This window comes from Syngnathus leptorhynchus, chromosome 14, assembly GCF_054491065.1.
Source record: "Syngnathus leptorhynchus isolate UIUO chromosome 14, UIUO_Slep, whole genome shotgun sequence".
Taxonomy (NCBI): domain Eukaryota; kingdom Metazoa; phylum Chordata; class Actinopteri; order Syngnathiformes; family Syngnathidae; genus Syngnathus; species Syngnathus leptorhynchus.
This window is the reverse complement of record NC_141208.1, coordinates 4736470-4757214: the sequence shown is the minus strand read 5'-3', so window position 1 is coordinate 4757214 and position 20745 is coordinate 4736470. Positions and strand designations below refer to the sequence as shown.

The 20745-nt window shown below is 45.3% G+C and overlaps 1 protein-coding gene across 2 annotated transcripts in view; it reads left to right on the top strand.

Annotated features, from left to right (window-relative positions):
- foxq1a (forkhead box Q1a) overlaps positions 1–20745 on the top strand; it is a 96075-nt gene that overhangs the window by 34958 nt on the left and 40372 nt on the right. For both annotated transcript variants that reach the window (XR_015068149.1, XR_015068150.1), the window contains one exon: positions 19252–19371. The gene's annotated coding sequence lies outside the window, so the exon portion shown is untranslated. The remainder of the gene's footprint in view (positions 1–19251; positions 19372–20745) is intronic.

Genomic DNA, 20745 nt, shown 5'->3' with positions numbered 1-20745 from the left:
TAACGCTAACATAACTTGTGACAGACCATAGCCCCCTTTTTTTTTTTCTTTCTGCATATTCCAATTGTGCTCTCACTTGAAGCATGCAGCGTAAATCCCGCTTGGGTGCTATTGGAGGTCATTGTCAGTGTAATACAGAGCAGGCGTCACCTCCAGTGAGCTGCTCATCAACGGGTGCATGATAACGAGCACACGTGCTAATTACCCCCCCCAACATCGTTCTTCACTCCTTCAATCCGCTCCGGCCATCTTCTGAATCGAGCGCACCCCAGCCCAGCCTGAGTAAGGCAAGGCGCTGCCCCGAGCACAAAGGGAGTCTGTGTGAGGTGTTCGCCTGCCCCCGCCAGTACCCCCCCCCCCCCCCACACACACACACACACCCTCCGCCCCAAACAGTGTGGCTGATGTGCTCCATTTGCCGGATGACGGAGCAAGCGGGCCGAGGCAAAAGTTCACACACCTTGCTAGCTGGCATGGCGGGGAGGGCGGCTTGACCCCGCTGAGTCGTTCCTCGAGGGGGGGCGTGGGGGGGTCCCCTGAGCTGGCCCTCCTGCCCGCATTTGAATGGCTCCCTTTACTGACACCTCAGTTGTGCTCAGACCACCTCTGCCTGGAGATTGAACTGCAGTCCTGCTCCATTAATTTACCCATTTAATAGTCCACAAAAGCATTTCATGGTTTTAACAAAAAAAAAAAAACGCAGTGACGGGAGTAGACGAAAGTCAGAATGTGTGTACGGCCGCTTTGAGTAAAACATTCGAGAGCGTTTGTTCATTGTCAAGGGTCGACCACTAAATGACCACCAAAAAAAAAAAAAATGACGCTATCGTGGTTTGCTTGTACAGATATTAAAGGATTTCCCCGTCATACCTGTGCGGTGAGATGTGTTTGCAGAAGCTACATTTTCCAGGACGTTGGCGCGTGAAAATGCCTGTTTGACTTTTTAATCAGTGCACGCTCAGCCGCGTCTGGGTGGGAGGTTGTGACAAGCAAAACAAATGGCAGAGCCACCACGCTTCCTCTTTTCCCACAATTCAGCTGTCTCAGTGAAAATGATCCGCTGGTGACTGAGCACAATTTGCACCCCCCACCACCACCACATCCCCCTCCCTGAGCACACAGACACCCACCCTCTGACCCCTGCACATGTGCTCCGCCCTCACTTTACCATCTCACCCCCCCCTCCCTCCCCTCTTTCGCGAACACACTCCACTCTCCTACCCAGAGGAATTCATTTTCTAATTTTCCTTGACTGAGCAAACAATACACATGCCTTAACAATGTTGACATCTCTAATGCCTTAAAATGCAGTAGTAATGGAGCTTTGATTGCTCGTAAGTGGATACACGATTACAAATATGGTGCTCAACCCGCAGGTGTCCTCCCGAGACACGCCCAAGAGATGAAATGAGGAATTCTGTCAGGGCCTTACAATTATTAACGCATATGTACTTCATATTGCATTTCGTGACAATATGCAAATGACCAGATGTACGTGAGGTGACTCAGTCAGTTCAATGCTAACCCAGCAGTGACACATTCAACACTCATTTCATCCCGGAAAACAATTTGAGTACATCAAAAGACTTTTATTAATCTATTTTTTTTATTATATTACACAATTTATTATACCTCCACTTCGTATGCTGGAAACTAAGATGAGAGTAGCAGTAATTGAAGAAGCGGATGCTAGGCTAATTAGCTAATTAGCTATTGTTCTATTTCATATCATTTGTAGTTGTATTTCTTTACAGAAAAAACCCCAAAAAAGATTGCCTTGTGTGTTTTTTTTAAATATGCAATTTTCTGCATTTTTTTTTGAAAGCTGTTTGACGCTGCGGCCTTTCTCGCTAAAGCTCCTGTGGGTTTACCCACCCTGAGTGGGCCGCGCTCCAGAGAGCAATCAAGTGCCTCGTTCACAGTCTGTCACTCCCCGGCTGTGGCGCTACCGCACGGTGATGTCAGCAAAGCCCGCTTTGTACACGCAGCCGATTGTTTAGTCGTCTCGCTCATGTTGCAATCAGATGTGTGATGATGACTAGCCTAGACCAAGCCACGCTGTGACATTTTGTTTCATTCAAGCCACGGTGTTGATGATGATGATGTTCATCTTTTTTAAAAAAAAATTACATTTTAAATCACAAATGAGGCACGAGTGATACTTAGCTCCACTTGCTTCTCAGCACGTCTTGCCATGCCACATACTTGTTTGACAGCATTCATTAACCAGTAAGTGTCTCAGTCTGTTATCAAGGCTAATTGTTAGCCAAAAGTTAACAGCCCGACTTCATATAGACAATTTGAATCCGAGTACTTGTTGCATTCCTCATGTTAGGGTCAGTTGAGTGAAAAATGACCTCTATTGTCAGTCTCCAAACATCCTTATCTAAGGTTTTTGACAATATGTTTATGACAAGAAGTGTTTTGTGTCTGTCCAATGGAGATATTTCTGAAAACAAAAACGCTATTTACGGTACAGTATTCCATATTTTCATGGCACGCAATAGTTGTACAAAGTGAACTTTGTCACATCGCGCTGCAATGATGTAGTCTTCTAATTTGGTCGATGTGACTTTATTTGATATCGGTGTCATAAAATACTTTCTTTCTGTAGGTCCGTCTGGCTCCCCCCCCCCCATCTCGGTGATTTGTCGACCCGATTGAGTCCCTCAGCTTTTCTTAATGTCTTACCATAAAAATCATCTGTTTCTGCCAAAAACGAGCCACCGAGTGACTTATGCCGGAAGGCAGGCAGGCCGAGCCAATCCTGGACACAAGCTCGTTTAGTGGCCCACACGAATCGAGGGGGTGGAAGGTTGGAATGGTCCATTCAATTATTCCCATGCTTCTTATTCTGGGCAACGAGCAGCGTGGTGTCTACACTTTCCCAGGCCCCTCCTAAAAAAAATGACACATTCGCAGACCAGATGCTTCAGACGGCCAGCACAGAGCCGTGATTATTAGCAGGGCTCTCTTTTTTTGTCTCGGAGAAGGAGGCGGGCTATTTTTAAACCATGCTGAAAGTTTGAATATCCTTCCAGCCACCACGGCTGCCAGATATTGCGGGCTAGTCGAGGGGAGTCGGGTCGAGCCGGGGTGGGTGGAGAAGAGTGGGCACGCAGACAGCGCTGTGTCATTACTGGCAGTGGAAAATTTACTTAGCCTCGGTGGCCGTACCCCCCAACGGCGGAATTCACAATTGACGAGTGATTGAGAATCGTGCGCCATTGGTTTTTTTTTTTCCCTCCTTCCTGGCTGGCAGTGATTGCACGTGGCATTCCAAGAAGCTAGTCCATTTCCCATACATTCCTACATGGTGAAGGAAAGGGCTCTCGAGCAGAATGAGATCTGTCAAAGTGAAGAACAGCAACAATTTACAGAGGAGAGCGGACAAAATAACGAACTACGCGAGGAGTTGGTCGTCGGCGTCGCTTGAACTAGCGCTGAACCGTGACAGACATGGGAAGTCGAGCAAAACGGCGCAATTGTGCACTCATCTTCTGCTTTTCTACTTACGAGAGGCTCGGCGTCATGAAAACAAATGATGCCTTACCTTATGTGCACGGTTTGGGGAATACATTTTTTTTTTTTGCTCGTAACAATATAATCTGGGATCTCGGTGCTTTACATTTGGCAGCAAAGCTACTGGAAGCTCTTGTTTTAAATCCTCCGAGCCTCCTGGGCTTCCTGTGCTGTGAGTGAAGTTGTAGGATTTTTTTGATTTTTTTTTGGTGGGGTCAGACAAAGTGGCATCGTAATGAAATATCTATGAATAGCAGCTTCCAAAAAGTACCGGTACTGGTACTACAGGGATGGATTCCAACATTTGGTCAGAAAGACCAAAAGTTGCAAGGCGTACGGTAATAAATAACTATAAAAGATTTTTTTTTCCTTTTCGAAAGAATATATCACATAACCATACGTATACTTGGCCCTAACTTACAAAAACATGAAAATCCTTACAAGGAAATATGACGCCGTAAGTTACCATTTGTGTCCCGCTAATGTCACCTTTCAAAACGAAATCCATCTGTCGTCGTTGGCGTTGCCAAATGTCACGTCGCATACAAATATATATATCATCACGTCTGATCTTTTCGGGAATCATGTCCGGACAACAAATCCTTGAGGAATTTCCACAGAGTCTTACAAAGAGTCACAGAAAGAAAGCCAACTTTTGACAATGTGGGAGTGAAGCAACTTTTTACATGCTCATATTCGGGACACAAATCATAAGCGGAGGCAGCCACGGGCTTTCGGCCCAGCGCTGCTATCAGTCCTCGTAAGGTTTTTGAGCGAGATTGATGAAAAATATGATTACGACTGTCACCAGATCTAGCGCAGCTCCATCGGATGGATCTCGCAAAAACATACATGTTCTACAAACTGCGTTTTTTTTTTGTTGTTGCTCGCATATGTAAGCGGTAAACCTGACTCGCTCTCTCGCGTCGCTATTACGATGGCCGTCAGCCAAACAACTTGTAAGAATTCCTCCTTCTCCTCAGACTTCCGCAGGCGCCAGCCGCCGCTGTACTGGAAATGACTTCGCCAAGGGGAGTAGTGGAGAGCGAGAGCGAACGAGAGCTATTTTAGAAGGCTGCCCAAAAAATATTTCATAAATAACGGCAGGAATGAGTGGTGCATAGGTCAGTGTGAGTTTATGAGTCACCGATGATGTCTTGAGTTTGACGGCTTGGAAAATGTAGAAGCCATGAGAGGAGCGCGTTTGTGCATTCATTGTTGTTCGAGGAGGCTAAATGGAAAGGACATGAATCTTTCTCTCACCCTTTTCCTCTCCTCTGTCACTCTCACCCCCCCCTGCCACCTCTCTAATGTCTCCCGGGTTTCTGAGGAATGTTGACTTCTCGGTCCCTTGGGGGACGTTGGTAGGGGTCCTGACCCTTCTCCTGTATCCCCGGAGCCGATAGGCTAACTAAGTTAGCGTGAGATAACTCAGTGCTCCCACCACCCCGTGAAGCCTCTCTAACTTCCCTTCCTGGTTGTTTGCCCTCACTGCAGCCTAATATGAAACAGGAACTTCATTAGAGGCCGGAGAACATCCATCATGCTACTGTCTCATTTTTGCCCGTGGCAAAATTTGTCTTTCGACCCTGTGACGTCCTCCGACTCCGTACCCAGACGGATGACTTGTTCTTTACCCCGTTTGTGAGCCCCCGCGTGTCTGCTGGTCAGTTCCACAATGCTTCCATTATTTAGTTTGACCCAAATCAGACAGAATCATCTTTGTGGCTTTGCCAACTTTAAAGGGGACCTATTATGGGAAAGTGACTTTTTAATTGCCTCTGTACAAATAATTATGGAACCCGTGGCACCATTAAGTGTGAAGTTAAATAACCGAGTAAATCTTTTGTTAGCTGCACGAGTCAAAACTTATTTTGGCCCGACTTTTACAATGAGCACCACATCACTCCGCCTCTGGCAGCAGTTTTGATGCACAGTATACCCAGACCACTGTTATCGGCTTTATCGTCTCATAATCGACACGTAAACATAGTGTATACGATGGTAGCAGAGACTAGCATAGCTAGCGCAGCCATCAAAACCTGTATCAACCTTATCTATGCGCCCACATATAAACACAACCGCTAAGTGACGTAAAGTTCATAGTTGTGTCCATGATTCTACACTGATTATGATCCAAGGTACGTCTGTACCGAGATACTTTCAGAATAGATTTTTTCTCAGGATACACACTCACTCATCACCATGGAACTGATGCTTGGGTTGCTCTTAACAGCTCTTAACAATATTGACCACAACCTTTGACTGATATTTTATAGACACTTTGGAACTGTTTCAAAATATTGAAGGGTGTCACCTAATCTGGAGAAGAATTGAAAAGTCTTTTTTTTTCTGTTTCGACCAAACGGTTTGGACAAGACGTGCCCCAAAGAATTCCCAAATAGCCGATCTGAAAGTGTCCCACCTTTGAGTGCCGCTCGCAATCATTTTTGAATACCTTCCAAGGAATGCAGTTCTGTATTCCCTTGTGATGAATCCAATCCTTTTTTGCTGTTATTATACAATACATTTGTCATCCTTTGAAATGTCTTACAATAAATAGCATTAGCCAACTACAAAAATGCTGCTTGGAAATGACAGATAACCGCAATAGTTGGCAAACAACATGTTTTTTTGGCCTCATTTCCAACTGGATTTTATTGCCAGTTGTTTAAAAGAAATATGGCCGCCAGCGCGATCCGTCCTGTGACCTTCAGGTTATTTCTCACACTCGAAACTCTACGAGGACCTCAAGCCGAAAGTGACTGAGATTGGCCTCCTGGGACCCGACTCCTGTTTGTTGTGTATTTTCTCAAGCCTTTTCTTATTTCCTTGTGAGGTCGACAACCCTGCAATTTTCTCCCACATGTCGTCTACAACGTTGCCCCGTCACTGGTCACCCACCTCTTGTTCCCCTTCGCGTCGCCCGAGGTGGTATGTGAACTAGAGACACACTTTGTCCCCTCGGTGGGAGGACTCAGAACTGTGTGGAACTGCCTCCCCTCCAAATAAATGGAGGGGTTGAAGCAAGAGGAGTAAACATGAGGATCGGCTTAGCGGAGGAAACATGGAGATTATAGGGGAATTTCGAAAAATGTGTCACTTCAGAGAAAATGTTTAGCACACAGGTTGTGACTTTTGGATAGCTGCGGGCGAGGTCGGAGTTATTGGAAGGTCAAAGTTTGAATGTGCCACTTGAAATCAAAGAGACATCTATGAACTTCTAACCTACAATCTGGATTCCGTTAAATTGAGCCACCATTTTGTTTGCCGCATTAAATGCAAAACATCAAACTTATTTTTTTCTGTTCTCGGACCTCCATGAAACAAATTCAATGCAGATCCTATCTTGACTCATTTATGCGATTATGGCAACTATTTTGTGCAATCACAATTGAGAGATGTATGCACCTCCCAATAGGTCAGTGCTAGCAACTAAGCTAAGTAAGCTTAGTAGGAATTAAGAAAATTAGTGCTGTCTTTTCCCTTAACCTTGTTGCCATGGGCATACTGTTGTAAAGTAATGTTTTTTTTTTTTAAGCTTGGCCCTTGGCTCATTTTTTGCCACATAAAATACAAAAGCACAAAACACCAGCTGTTTTTGTTATTTATTATATCCATTCTGGGACCCCCCAAAACAAAGGAAGTGGAGTTCCTGCCATGTTTGAATCCAAAAAGTTTCCCTCGCTTCAGCCGTTTATTGCTCGTCTCGTAAATGAACCGGCGGCCCGGCGATGGGCATTACTCATAAGTCCTGACGTTGCCAAGTAAAGTTACTGCTCGGCGATCCATTAAGGTGTTCAAACTCTGCCGTTCATACTACATTGCCTAACATTCTTTTTTGTTATGAAATATCGCCATGGTGATTGGCGGCAAAGGCTCAACCTTGACATCCATCCATCCTCGTAGGCATCATTCAGCACCTTTCATATTATACATTCAAATGACACCTTCACGTGTTGCTTTCCAGGTCTGCTTTATGTCATTGGGATAGGCGAAGTTTACACAATGGCAAAGTGAAGTTGACCTCTGGCAACAAGCTTGAATATTTTACTGCTTATATTTCCATCATGGTATGGCGGCATAGGTGAAATTTCCTCTTGTTTATTGTCACTCGGGAATGAGCGGGGGTTAGCGTCGAGTGGCACCGAGCTGTTGTGAAAGTTGAGATGGTGACGCTCTACATTCAATCAATGTCACCTTTGTTTTACAAGCTAAATTCCACTTCTGCATTTGACCCGTAATAAACACAAGGGCACCCCTAACAATGGATGCAGGTGTGATTATATAGTACAGTAGATTGAGCACCTTGTTTTTTTAGGTCATAAGATGTGCTGCACCCCCCCCCCCATACAAAATACAAAAGTGACAACAGATAATTGCCTGTTACAAAGAGCCAAGCATTGACGGAGACCTACAAGTGGGCTCGGGGGGGGAGTGAGGGGAGTATAACATGTCAAGAAGCGCTCAACAATGGCCACACTGAGCTAATGGAGATGCTCGCTTGACCTAAAGTGTGTAGAAACAGCTTTCAAAACAGCACCGTCAATCAGAGCGCACACACACACACACACACACGCACGTCACACTCCAGTGCTCACAAAGGGACAGACAGGGCATGCACTCACATGCACACTGGTGATGACTGCACACACCTGGGGTCCAAGTTCTGCTCAGTATGCTGAATTTCATGCATAGATAGTGGTAGAGATAGGTTGTTGCTTGAAAGTGGCTCTGGATCTTCACCCAGCATGGAGAAACTGTGTTGAGGTGGTTATTATGTAAATTAAATTATGTTAAAAAAAAATCACTGCATATTATATCAGCCAGATTTTCACCGACAGGTATCGAATGTTCTCACGGGGTCGCTTTATTGTCATTGCAATAAAAGACGACGTGTGTGTGGAAGGCTCTTAGTTGAAACGCGTTACACGGTAGTCATGTTTGTTTGGATTGTAGACCTTGCAATTGGATTCTCAGGGTCACAACATTGGGTACACCTGTGTTGCGCTCTACTCTGTCAATGTCATGTTGTGTTTTAGCAGCACCGCCGGTTTTAAGCGTTTGCCGTAATCTACACAAAGGCACTTTTAGATTGAGTGCAGGTGCACTGTATGAATGGATGACTTGAAAATGCGACCTTTTTTTGATGGCTAGTAAAAGCTAGTTGACACTGGTCAACAGAAAAAAAAATCTGAGATGGTTTTGTGTCCCTGAATGTAGTTTAGACGCTGATTTTCAATGTTTTTTCAAGCATTAATGACTAATTTAGAGATTAATATTTTTTTTCCAAGATCCACCACAAACTGAAAATGAGCTGCCAATCCAAATAGAAGCGTCTAACTGGCAAGTACTACAGACTGCGGCTTCCTTGAGGAGGAGGGCGTTTTTTTTTTTTTTCTTTCTTTCTTTCTCTCTTTGCTGTAAACAAGATCACTATCCGGCATGTTTATACTGTAATTTGGTGGCCAATTGTGAGAAGATTGGTTACAAATTGAGACATGAAGATCAGGTGCAGCGTGTGGTGGGCAGATGTCTTTCTTTTTTTTTTTTTTTTTTTCTTCTCTCTTTTATTCAAGCACTCAGATTACCTTCAGTACACAAGCGCTATGTGTGCCCGCCGCAGACACCATCTTGCCCCGGGGTCTCAGAGCTCATTGTCACTTGTGCACCTCACTCAGACCGCATGTGTGCCCATAAACTCTCTGTAAATGTATTTTTTGTCACGTATTTAAGAAAGTCGTAAGAGTATTTATAGAGGATCTGCGGTCAGGAGGCGGAGGAGGGGAGCTCAGTGTACTCCTACCATGGTAGGAGCGTCAAACATCTTGTTTTCATTACTCGGGCTGGGGGGGGGGGAGGAGGATGGAGGTAGCGGCCTTAATGTGTGTTTGTCTGAATGTTTCTGAGTGCGTGTGTGTGCGCGGTGCATGTAATTGTCCGCAGGGCGGCTTACGCCGTTAACCCTGTGCGGTGCCGAGTGAGAGTGAGAAAAGCGAGTAAAGAGCTGATGACATCCAGATGACACGAGAAAACAATGCGGTCTGCTGACATGACATTGCTAAGCGTCTATTTTGCTGCCGCCGTGACAAGCTTGTCTTCTGTTGCGGCACGGCGTGTCGTGTTCAGACTGTGACGCATAGACAGCTCCACCAACTCAAAAGGAGAAGGGAGGGGGGGGGAGGTAACGCTAGCATCATCTGACCTTGAAGTGACCTTTTCATCGTCACTAAAAAACTGCTGAGCCGTATTTGAGTCCAGTTTGCGGTGTGGCGAATGTACTGTACATTTATTTGAGGTGGGGGTGAGGGGGGGGGGGTTCTCACAAGTCATTTTTATGAGAGGCTAACCGGCCAGTGACTCCTCCTGGTGGGTTGGGGGGGATGTACAGAACACATGAGAACTACTGGAAAATTCTCTGAGCTCTCAGCGTGAAAGATTATTACATTTGGAGACGTGGTGTCGCATAACCTCCAAAGTTGAAAGCACAGCCAAACAAACATTTCAGGGAGTAAATGTAAGATTTGGGATTTTCATAGAGGGATTCTAATAGACAATTCATGTTTGACTATGATCAGAAGTATCGGGACGCACTTTGACCAGGATAAAGATTTTTTTTAAAGTTACATTATTTTCTTTTGGGGAAATGATAAAAATACTATTCAAAATGTTGGTGGGCACTTCTTTTTGTTCTCTTCTTCTTCTCTCTTTATTTTTTTTCTCTTTGTTTATCATATATTTCTGTCTTTTTTTATTTTTCACTGGATAATTTTGTATTTTTTTTTAAAACATGACCTTAAAGTTTTGAATGAGTGTGTAAATTCAAGGTCAATTTATATCCTGGAACACATTATTTTCAATGTTAGAGGTTCCCCAGCACTTACATTTATTGAAAACAAACTTTAGTCGTTAAAAAAAAAAAAAAGTACATCAACTGAGAGAATCACCTGTTTGTGTTCCTCTTCACTGCAGATAACACAGCTTCATCCACTTCCTATCAGCGTTGACCTTATCACATGTTAACACGTATGTTTTCACAACTCATATCTATTCACGCCGCCATATTTGCCCAACAAAAAAAAACAAATAAACTAAATGAATGCTTTCCTGAAAATATTTCCCCCTCTCATCCTTATCACGTCCACCTCATCCTCTGTCACAAGCACAATATTGATCGCTGACATTGTCGCTGATAACAAAGTTAATGTGTTTTTGTTCTAACAGTAAGCCTTATCAAAAAATCTTCTTCTGCATAAATGCCAAAGCTGATGAATCCAAATCACTCGATTCACTTTGCAAGTGGTCCTGTTTGCTCTCCTGCGAGGTCTCTTTGAACCCAGCAGCAAAACACGCGCGTGTGTGTAGTGGAAGTGTCGGAAACAGGTGCTCCCCCCTGTTTGATAGCCTTTATAAGAACCAGACGCTAAGTGCCGGGTGTGTCCATAAACACAGCCTGCACGGGCCTGTGGAGACCACTGCATGTCAGCTCCCCCCCCCCCCCCCCCTGCTCTGTGGTGCACCATGAAGGGTCTCCATACTTTGCTGCATGCCGTCCGTCGCCTCGAGTGATCCGCAGCTGTACGCTACACAATAATCATTGAAAACACATTTCGGGAGTCTTCTGCAATTTCTCAATGTATTGTGTTCCTGTCATATAAAAACAATGCACGCTGAAGAATTTCAGAATAAATCCATCAACGTAGTAACTGTAACTCATTTATTAGATTGCTTCATCAGGTTACACAACTCTAATGCTTGTGCAACATTACGTTAAAGGAAAAAAAAAAATCCATGGTGAGCTATTAGAGGCAGGGTGCAGATGTCGTCTGTCAACAGAAACATCCAGCCCGAGTGAGACATCAAGGTCCAACGTGTGAGGGAAAGGGAAAGGGTCCGATTCTACCACTTTACTGACGTTTGTGACCTCCGCCCTAAAACGATGCTGGCACAATAAAAATAAATCGGGCGCCATGATGTGTTAATCTGCTTGGACAAAGCATCTCACCGGCCAATTAGCGTGTCATATTTTATCACCAAAGTGACACCTGTTTATAATAGCGGGCCTGGAAGGACTTATGTGGCTGTTTTTCTTGCCTGCGCGCCGAGGGAGGGAGGGAGGGGGGGAGCGGCGGGGTGGGCCGCTACATGTGGCCTTGCATTTCACCACCAATACGGCGTCCGCAGTGTTGTGCTGCTTCTACAGGAGAAATTAATCCACTTCAACACTTTGATTGGAGGAGCGACACGGTGTGCTAGTGGTTTGCGTGTCAGCCACAGGTTCGGTTTTGAATCTCAGATTGGATTTGAGCCAATTTTCCAAAATTGTGCCCTCCTGCGCCACAATTTAGACCTACTCTTAGTTTGTCTAAGATTTAGTCTCTAGTCTTCGTTCCACTTATGGTAGATTTTTTTTTTAAGTTGTTGTGAACTCTCAAAAGGCTGCAAGTCACATTGTTTGATAGGTATATAAATAAAACATATTTCATATTGATTCATGCTTTTATTTTTGTGTAAGTTTAAACTATAAAACCCAAACATTTATACAAGCCCAATCAGATATTGCAGTACAGATGAATGTATTGTTTGTGAAACGCGCATGTGACGACGACTTTGAAAAAAAAATAAACCGCATATTGGATCTCACTCACATTGTGGAGGGAAATTGGATTATTCTTCAAAATTCTTCAGTTCTAGTCTTGTTCCTCATATATATCGCCAGTGGGATAATGTTCAATACTGGAATCTCACCCTGGATTTCTGTCACAGTAAAACCTTCCAGTTGTGATCCCTCCAAGTGGTTAAGTGCTACGAACATGCTTCATTTATCAGCGTTTTTTGGCAGAACATCTGCACGTTAACCCGCCCGCCGCCACCAACGTCACCGAGCGCCAATAAACGCGAGCGGGCCGAGGTGTCTGCCCTCTCAGACATAATCATGCTGATTAACTGGTGTAATCTGGCGTGCTGGCACTCCTCCTCCGCCTCCTCGTCTAAAATGAACGCTTCATACTCAATCCAGAACAGCCTTGCGTGCTCCTCCGGCGAACGCTTAACATGAGCGCTACTCTGACTAATGTACGCCGTGTCTGTTTTAAATCAAAACCGTCGGCGAAAAAAGATCGAGTGCCATCGGGCTGCCTCAGACCTGCAGTAAGCATATTTTTGATCCTGTTTTTGATGAAATATTGAGAAAAAAAAACTGGCTTGACTTCCTTCCATCGGATGAAGCCTGAAATCAAAGCAGTCGTGTATAAGAGAGGAGCCGCTTCTAATGCAAGCACCCTCAGCAGGAGGTCGGGCGCAGCTCCGGCCTCAATGTCACACTTTGAATCAAACCGGCCGGAATAATCGGGGCAAGGATGTGGGAAGTGAGATTGCGAAACCCCAAATGATCAGAAAAGGGAAATGGCGCTCTCAATGACCTTACTGTTACCCCCTGAACAACGCCACGCAAGCCTCATAGTGAGCTAGCGGGCGGGCCAGCTCCCAAACCTGCAACTCGGTCCCATCTCAGGAACTAGCCTCGCTCTCATTTCCTGTCTGCACAACAGCCGTCGCCTGTTTAAATTACTTCCCAGCACCTCCCGAGTTTCCCTTCACGTCGATAAATACTCGAGCTTGCTTTCGTTTGTATTTTTTGTTTTTTTTGGTAATAGTTTCTGAAAGATTGTTTTGCTTTTTCTTACAACTACCGGGAGCTTCTTTGTATCTCTCCATTGATATGTTTTTACATTTTTTTGAAAAGTGTGTTTGGAAGTTTGAGGTTTTGGACCGAGAGTGACACCCTCCTTCCGTTTCCTCTCCCTGAAGTATTGATATACTCTCCTCTTTCTCGGAATACATATTCAAAAGTCGGTATTAACTCCGCCAGGTGCAAAGCGTGAGACAGGAGCTTAGAAACCGTTTACGTCTTTTTAAATGATACTCGTTGATAATCGATGTCGAAAGTGGAGAATTTCTTATTCTTCGAATTTCTTGCGTATCTTTTAATGATACTTGCTGATAAGTGATTTTGAAACTGGAGAATTTCTTAACTTCTCACTGAAAGCAGACTAGACCTTAGAGCAGCTCAGGGCGGGTCTAAGTTGTGGCGCAAGTGGTTTAATAGTGGTCAATTTAATCAAGGGAATTCTGCCATTTGAATTAAATGTTGGAAATCATGTATGCAACTGGAACAAACCATCCCGAGAATCAAAATGTTCAGAACTACTGCGCCACCTAGATGTTTGTAGTGTATTCTACAGCTTACAAATGCATTAGGGTTGTTGTTTTTGCGGCCCCTGCTCTGTTTGTGTGAACTAAGCCTTACAAGGTGTGAGAAGATAGTGGTGAAACCCCCTCTCGCGTTCATTCCATATGTTTTGGAGCTCAAGGTCTGACATGGATGTCGCCCCAATCTCCGGGCACGCATGCGACGGCCTCCATGGGATGGCCGTTCTACTTTAATGAGTAATAACGTTGCTTTTAATGAAAGTCGGAGAGTTCTTTAAAACCAGACGATGTGGCCAAGTCTCGGAAGGCCGTTAAATGTGAATTTATGTCGCCCGTTGACATTTTGCTCGCACGTTCCAGAGAAATCAGGGGAATTATAAACCTCAGTGGTGTTTTTTTCCTCTCCCAGTATGCATAAATGTGGAGAAAAATGCGGCCAGTGTTTTACAATTTTCCCCGTTGCACTGTGTGCACTCTGTGGACGGACGCAGAGGGGAGGGAGAGTGTTAACCTCTGTTGTAATCCCGCACTCATAAATGTCTAATTAGGCCAATTTGTGCGACAAATATTGAATGTCTGAAAGATGTCCTGTCCCGCATCCACTCCATTGCGTACAACTTTATGACATCTTGTCCAAAAGCTAAGCCCAAAAAACAAAAGCACCTAGAGAGTCTCCACTGAAATATAACTCGTGCATATGTCTGAATTTCATGCATAAGAAAATTCAGGGAAATGTTGAAAAAGTACAAAGCATGTTGAGAGAGCAACCGATTGATTGACAGCCCCGCTGGTCCTAGGTATCAAGGTTGGTGGTCCACATCACTCACTGGCTGTTGCTCCGTCGCATGGCTTGGATGGACACTTTTGCCGAACAACCTCAGAACTGAGGGACGGATATTTTTAAACATTTGTCCAACGTGCTGGCGATTTAATCGAACTATCTTTCACCAAAAATGTTAATCGGATAGGTGGTGCTGTAGTTCGGAATATTTTTGACACCCGGTATGGGGAAGCACGCACTTCTTACAGGTCGCTTTGGGTACTGCAAGCGTCATCTGTTTTGAGGGAGAAGACTTGATTTGATTGTGGCTGCAGATGTGGTTATTTGTGTGGCGTCGGTCATGTGGAGTACACCACACACTTACAAGAGCACTAAGCACACACGTGTCTCTCATATTTTAAAAATCATCTGAGATGTTCAGACTTGTTAAGTGTGTCAAAAAACTTTTGTTCATGTAGTCAAAGATTCTGGCACCGGTAAGGGAAACTTTATACTTTTAGGGACCGTTGCCGTGTTCTTCCACATATGCACAATTTGCTACTTATGTATTCACTTACTCACCAATTTTGTTTTGGACGCAATTCTCGATTATTTTCACACGGTTCTTGTGCTTCGGTGTCTTGGAGCCGAGGAACTATGTTGAAGTGAGGGGAGGGGATTCGTTTGGTCACACCAACGCACTGTCTAATGTAAAAATAGTGCTTTGCTGCCATCTTGTGTCATCTATAGGCAATTACAAATATTTTTAGTTCTACATGTTTTTGTTTTTTTTAGTTTTCCACATCAACTCAGTCCTTTTGCATTATTTGCGTTGCAGGTTTCTCTTTTATACGAGGATCTAAAGAAATAAAAGGAAGATTTAAGAGGAATCTATACGTAAAAGCAACTCAAATATCAAGTTGAGTAATGATCTGTATAATGTGTGCAACACTGACTTTTATCATGACCCTCATTTAGGTATAATATTCCATCTCATTGTGGCCAGCTGAGAGTCACTGTATACTGTTGTCTCTCCAAATAGAAGAAGAATTCAATTACCAAAAGCCCGATGTATCATTACACCGCTGTCCGTTCCCTGCAGTGTGCATGTACAAAGACTTATAGTGTAGCAATAGAAGCTTTTTTTTTTCCCCCCCCCTCTTCTCTTTTTCTCTTCTACCGCAGTGCACAGACAGACTGACACGGTGGCCAATAAAATCAAAAGTACAAGAACTCCCGTTGTGTTTCATGGTCACACTCGAAATCAATCACTGATGTACAGGGTCAGCGCTGCAATTATGTCCACGGGACTCCTCTGATCGCGCTGAAGCAGGCGTCTACATCAATACGACACTGGGAGGGCACTTACTGGACATGAGGTTGCTATTGCCAAAAAAAAAAAAAAGAAGTGCATGCAGTAATACTGCTGGAGGTCTGGTTTAACAGCGCTCCTCAGACTCGGAGCGGCAAAAGGGCAAAAGCTGCGAGTGGTCCCGAGCAAAGGGAGAAAATTGTGTTGACTTTGGAGTCTGTCGTGTTTCTCCTCATCACAGGAGTAACGGCTCCAGTGATTTTTATTGGGCGCACGGTTGACATTTTGATTTCGACTGTGTACTTTTGACTTTGATGTCAACCCCTGCAATTTTTCCGCGCAAAAAAACAAAAAAGGTCACGGCGTGTCGGTACAATATTTACTGGAGTTCCCCTATCTGCTACGTCGAGAGAGTGCTAGCGTCCACGTGTGGGATCAAACGCATTGCGTTGTATCCACGTTCCCACTCCTTCGCTTGAACTTTTAGCGATGAACTGAATCTTCACTTACTGACAATTGGGCCGATTTTGACCCCCCCCCTTCTGATCAAAGTCAGTGACCTAACCCGGCCCGACTCCAAGATAACCGTAAAGTCGTTTCATCCGCAGTCAAATTTCTACGATGGGGATTTCCCAGCATGCACCATGGGGTACGACATTTACCCCCCCCTCGACCCCTTCCGAAGCGTGGCATCCTCCAAATCCAAGCGTCATTGCTCATTCATACGCTCGCTTCATTCACGTGTGACGTGCCAGCGCTCCCGTGCCAAACTTCTGCGGGGCCAAACCGTGCCATGTGTTTTTGTTTTTCTTTCCCCTTGCATGTGGAAGCAATTTTTGCTTTGTTAATATGAGTATTATTTTAATTGTGGCAATTATAGGTTAAACTGTTCGACCACTTGCGAGGTGCTGACCGGCTTTTGACAAGAAGACAACTTGACTCTCTGCGGCGGCCCATTCGGCTCTCTTGAAATATTTTTCTTCGACTTCCATTTGTGCATCATAAAGAGCCAACGGATATTCGGATTAGAAGCTTGTTTACGAGAACCCGTTGCTGAAAAATTTCATTTCTGACAGTTGTTTGGAATTGATTGCTGATGACACCTGTTGTGAATAAAAATAGTCAAAATTGAGTGCACTGCCTTGCTGCATCCAGCAGAGGCGCTATCGGGTATTATTTGTGGTATTATGTTTTTTGTTTTTTTTTGCAATTCGGTCCCTGAGTCCGATTCACTTAGTGACATGAAATCCAACATTTGACTTTATATCGAGTGTATATTATATTTATGGACTCAAAGTGTTTATTGTACAAATATTGACTGTAATTATGACTTTAAACTTGGTAAGCGCGGGAGCCCCTGTGTCGCAATAATACGTAGAAAAACAACATGGCTGACTATAGTGAAAGCACAGAGCGTATAATAAAGTCTCCCCTCTCCACTACCACATTTGGTCTGGTTTCGCCGAGACGCAGCATAACTCACGTGGAACATAACTTAGACTGTGACAAATCAGATTATGATGGGCAGCAAAAACTCCCTAAATTTTTGGGGAGTCCAACTGTTTGCTGGCTAACCTCTGTGCGGTTTCCTCTTTCGGTGACCTCTAAATCACAACAGAGGCCGAGAGAACAGGCAGGCAGCTGAAGAGTCACGGTAAAACAACGACGGTGCCATCCTTGATGGATGGGCTCACCTCTCGCTACGCTTGTAACAAGAGCGCTAAAGCAAAAAAAATTCTTTGTCGTCTTGAGCCGAGCGTCGGAGGCTGGCGACTACCCCTGGAGTCTGATTTGCGGGCCGCTCGTTTATGTAAACCGCATTAGAGTTCTTTGTGAGAAAGTGAAAGTGGTAATTGTCCACATTCCACGTTGCGAGACGTAAACTTTGGGACCGTCAGCCGTGAACAAGCCAGCTGCTTGCAATTTGTGTTGTAGATAATAATCAGGCTACATGCAAAGCAACGTTCCTTCTGTCAGACATTAGGCCGCGGCCCATGCCATACGGGATTTAAAAGGAATGGTTGGTTTAGTTTAAACGACCTTGCGCCAGAGGAAAAACCGGACCTCCTTTGGCCACGGTCCCAGAGAAATCCAGTCCACTTTTGTCACCAACCCCCGCCCCCCCTTCCCAAAAACCACATTTGCTTTTTCACCTTCTCTGGTCGCCGGGGTTCGCCGTGGTGTTTCGAAGTGTTCCGTTTAAATGGACTGAGTGTGATGGATGACATTTTGAAACGTCATTGCTGTTTAGCGGCTAGCGAACGATTCATCACGTCACAAACGCAGTAATAACACGGACACGTCGAACGACAAGCTCTCAAAAGCCACCGTGGCAAACGTCCCAACGTCTTGGACACGCGCAGACGAGGCCGGCAACTGGAGCGTCCTCTTGGCTGATTGATGGCCCTCGGCTTGGCCCTCCTCGCTGCCTCGTGAACAGCTGAGTGAGATATTTGATTGGTTGTCAGGCAGGAATGGCGGAGCGCGTGTCTTTTCATTGGCGCTCTATTCTTACACTGACGATCGAGTTTCATTTGGGTCAGATGGCCAGCTCCGCTGTGCTCTCACAACAGTTGGGTCGCTTCACCAGTGTTTCCAGGAAACTCTGGTCCTTCTCCAGCATGACAATGGACGTGGTCATGACGCTTTAAAGACATTGTCCGCCCATGTGCCTGTAATTATAAAACATTTGTGTCATTGCAAGCTGTGTGCTGAGTCTAAGATTGAACCTGATGTTGTTCTAGTTGGGTCACATTTAACGGAAAACTTGCTGTAGACGCAATTCTCAACTTTCAGAGAAGTTTTCAATAGTAAAACAATCAACTCTGCTGTTAATAATAAAACATATAACCAAGAAAGGGTTTTATTTGAATGATGACTGGAATTTGCATGATGAACATGCCTCGCATGCTTTTTAACACTCAATCGCAGCAGAGATGTAAACAGAAGGGTAAGGCTAAACTAACCCTTGTAAAATGGAAAAAAAACTCAACATATCATCATGAAACCTCTAACCAGACGTTTTTTTTTTATTCATATTTTAACATGAACTGGTTAAGCAGTGCAAAAACAACCCAAAACGTGAACACAATAAGTATTTAATGATATGAACAGGATTATAAATTTCATATCACGCCATCCTCAAAATTGATGCACCTCCCACACGCAAAATCTCGGACATTACAAGTGTAAGAAGAAGTTAACCCCTGTAAAAACTTAAAAACAAACACCCTACCTTGTCGACATTGGCCCGGAGCGGTTCCACGGCGTTTCCAATTCCGAACGCGGCTATGACGGTGCGTCTGTTAAGTTTTATGGACGACCATCATTCACGGCGTGTCAAACGATGAGTGCTGTTAAGTCTATATCATCTGATACACAAGACCATGTTTCAAGTCCACGCAGGGCTGCCAGTGATGTACATTTTTTTTTCTTGCCCCGACAGGTGCTGCCCGCCTCGGAGAGATTAGATGATGGCGGCTGCCCCCCTCCGCCGGATTCCTTTGCCACTTGGAATGTCTCGCATGCAGCGGAGGACGGAGCTGTGCCGGCGTCCTGAGGCGAGGTAGGCGGCGGGATGAGAGGTCACGGGGTCATTGCTCGGCTATGAACTGCTCACGTGCTGTGTTTGCGTTAGCTTTGAGGGGGTTTTGGAAAAGGATGACTCGTGTGGCATTCGTGCAAAGTGTTTTAGATGCTCTCTGAAGAGAGGACCGTTGGTTCCTGATGAACTGACTTTCCCAATCTAGTCAAAATCAGGGCTATCCAAACTAAGCTAGGACACGTAGAAAAAAATCGACGCACTTGGAGATTCTTCACCTTGGCTTTATGAGACAACCAAATTCGTTTTATGTCGCCGCTGTAGAAACCGAAGCAAACCACTTGTTGGAACTACCCAAGGTCGATTTAACGGTCGTAAAAAGCCCATCCATAGATCATGTGAGACTGCAAACAGATAACCGCCGAGTGCAAGTATCCGCTACAGAGACAATGGCGACGTAGTTGAGACGGAGGCGCATGTGGTGGTAAAAGGGAGGTCACACATGTTTTGCGGACCCCGGGGAGTCGTGTGGGATGAGACGAGCGGTGCCTTGTGTCGGAGGTGCGGCTCCCGGGCGCCACGCGGATGAGCTCATGAAACGCTACGCTGTCCGCCGAGCCGGGGGTTGGTCGCCGAGGGCGAGAGGCGAGGGCGACCCCGCCATCAATCACTCAGGGCTGGAGCTCAGGCCGCTGCCCGCGGATCATCCCGATCCGCATGAAAGGAATTGGGTGTCCCCCCCTCAGCTGGGGACGGAGGCCGAGGGGATAACAACCGGGAGATGCGTAACAAGAGAGCGCCAAGGAGGCACGCCCCTGACAGGGAGCGGTCCGTGAAACCTGAAGACGGAGAGGAGCTTACCACTCCGAGCCCGGTCTGTGAACTCGTCACCTTTGCTGGCCAGAACGCTTTCCATTTCTTTTCTGCGTGAGCCAGGAATCAGTCAGGAGTCATTTCAGGACCCCTGTCACGTTCGCGGCGAGCGTGATCCACCTCCAACATGTTGGCAGACTGGAGGCTCACGCTCGTCCGGCGCTGACAGACGAGCGGCGGACTCCCCAGGTACCAGTCAGAGTCCATCAAGAACAAGTTGTGGAAACCTGCTGGACTGGCCTACAGACAATCCTTTCAAAGCTGCCAGTGCGCACTTGCACGGCACTCTTCACATAATTACATTTCTCCACAACTCTTGCTTGTTCTCGTGTAACAAGGGAACTCTTTGTTGTTACGCTAGCTACAATCCGACATATTTGGATTTCACGAAATGAAGGGGGATACCGCAGATTTTTTATTAGTAGGGATCAGGGGCTGTTTTCATCTTAGGCAGCTGACTAAGCCAAATAGAAACAGTAAGCCGTGCCTTCATTACATCTTGGATGGATTGCTGTAATGCACTTT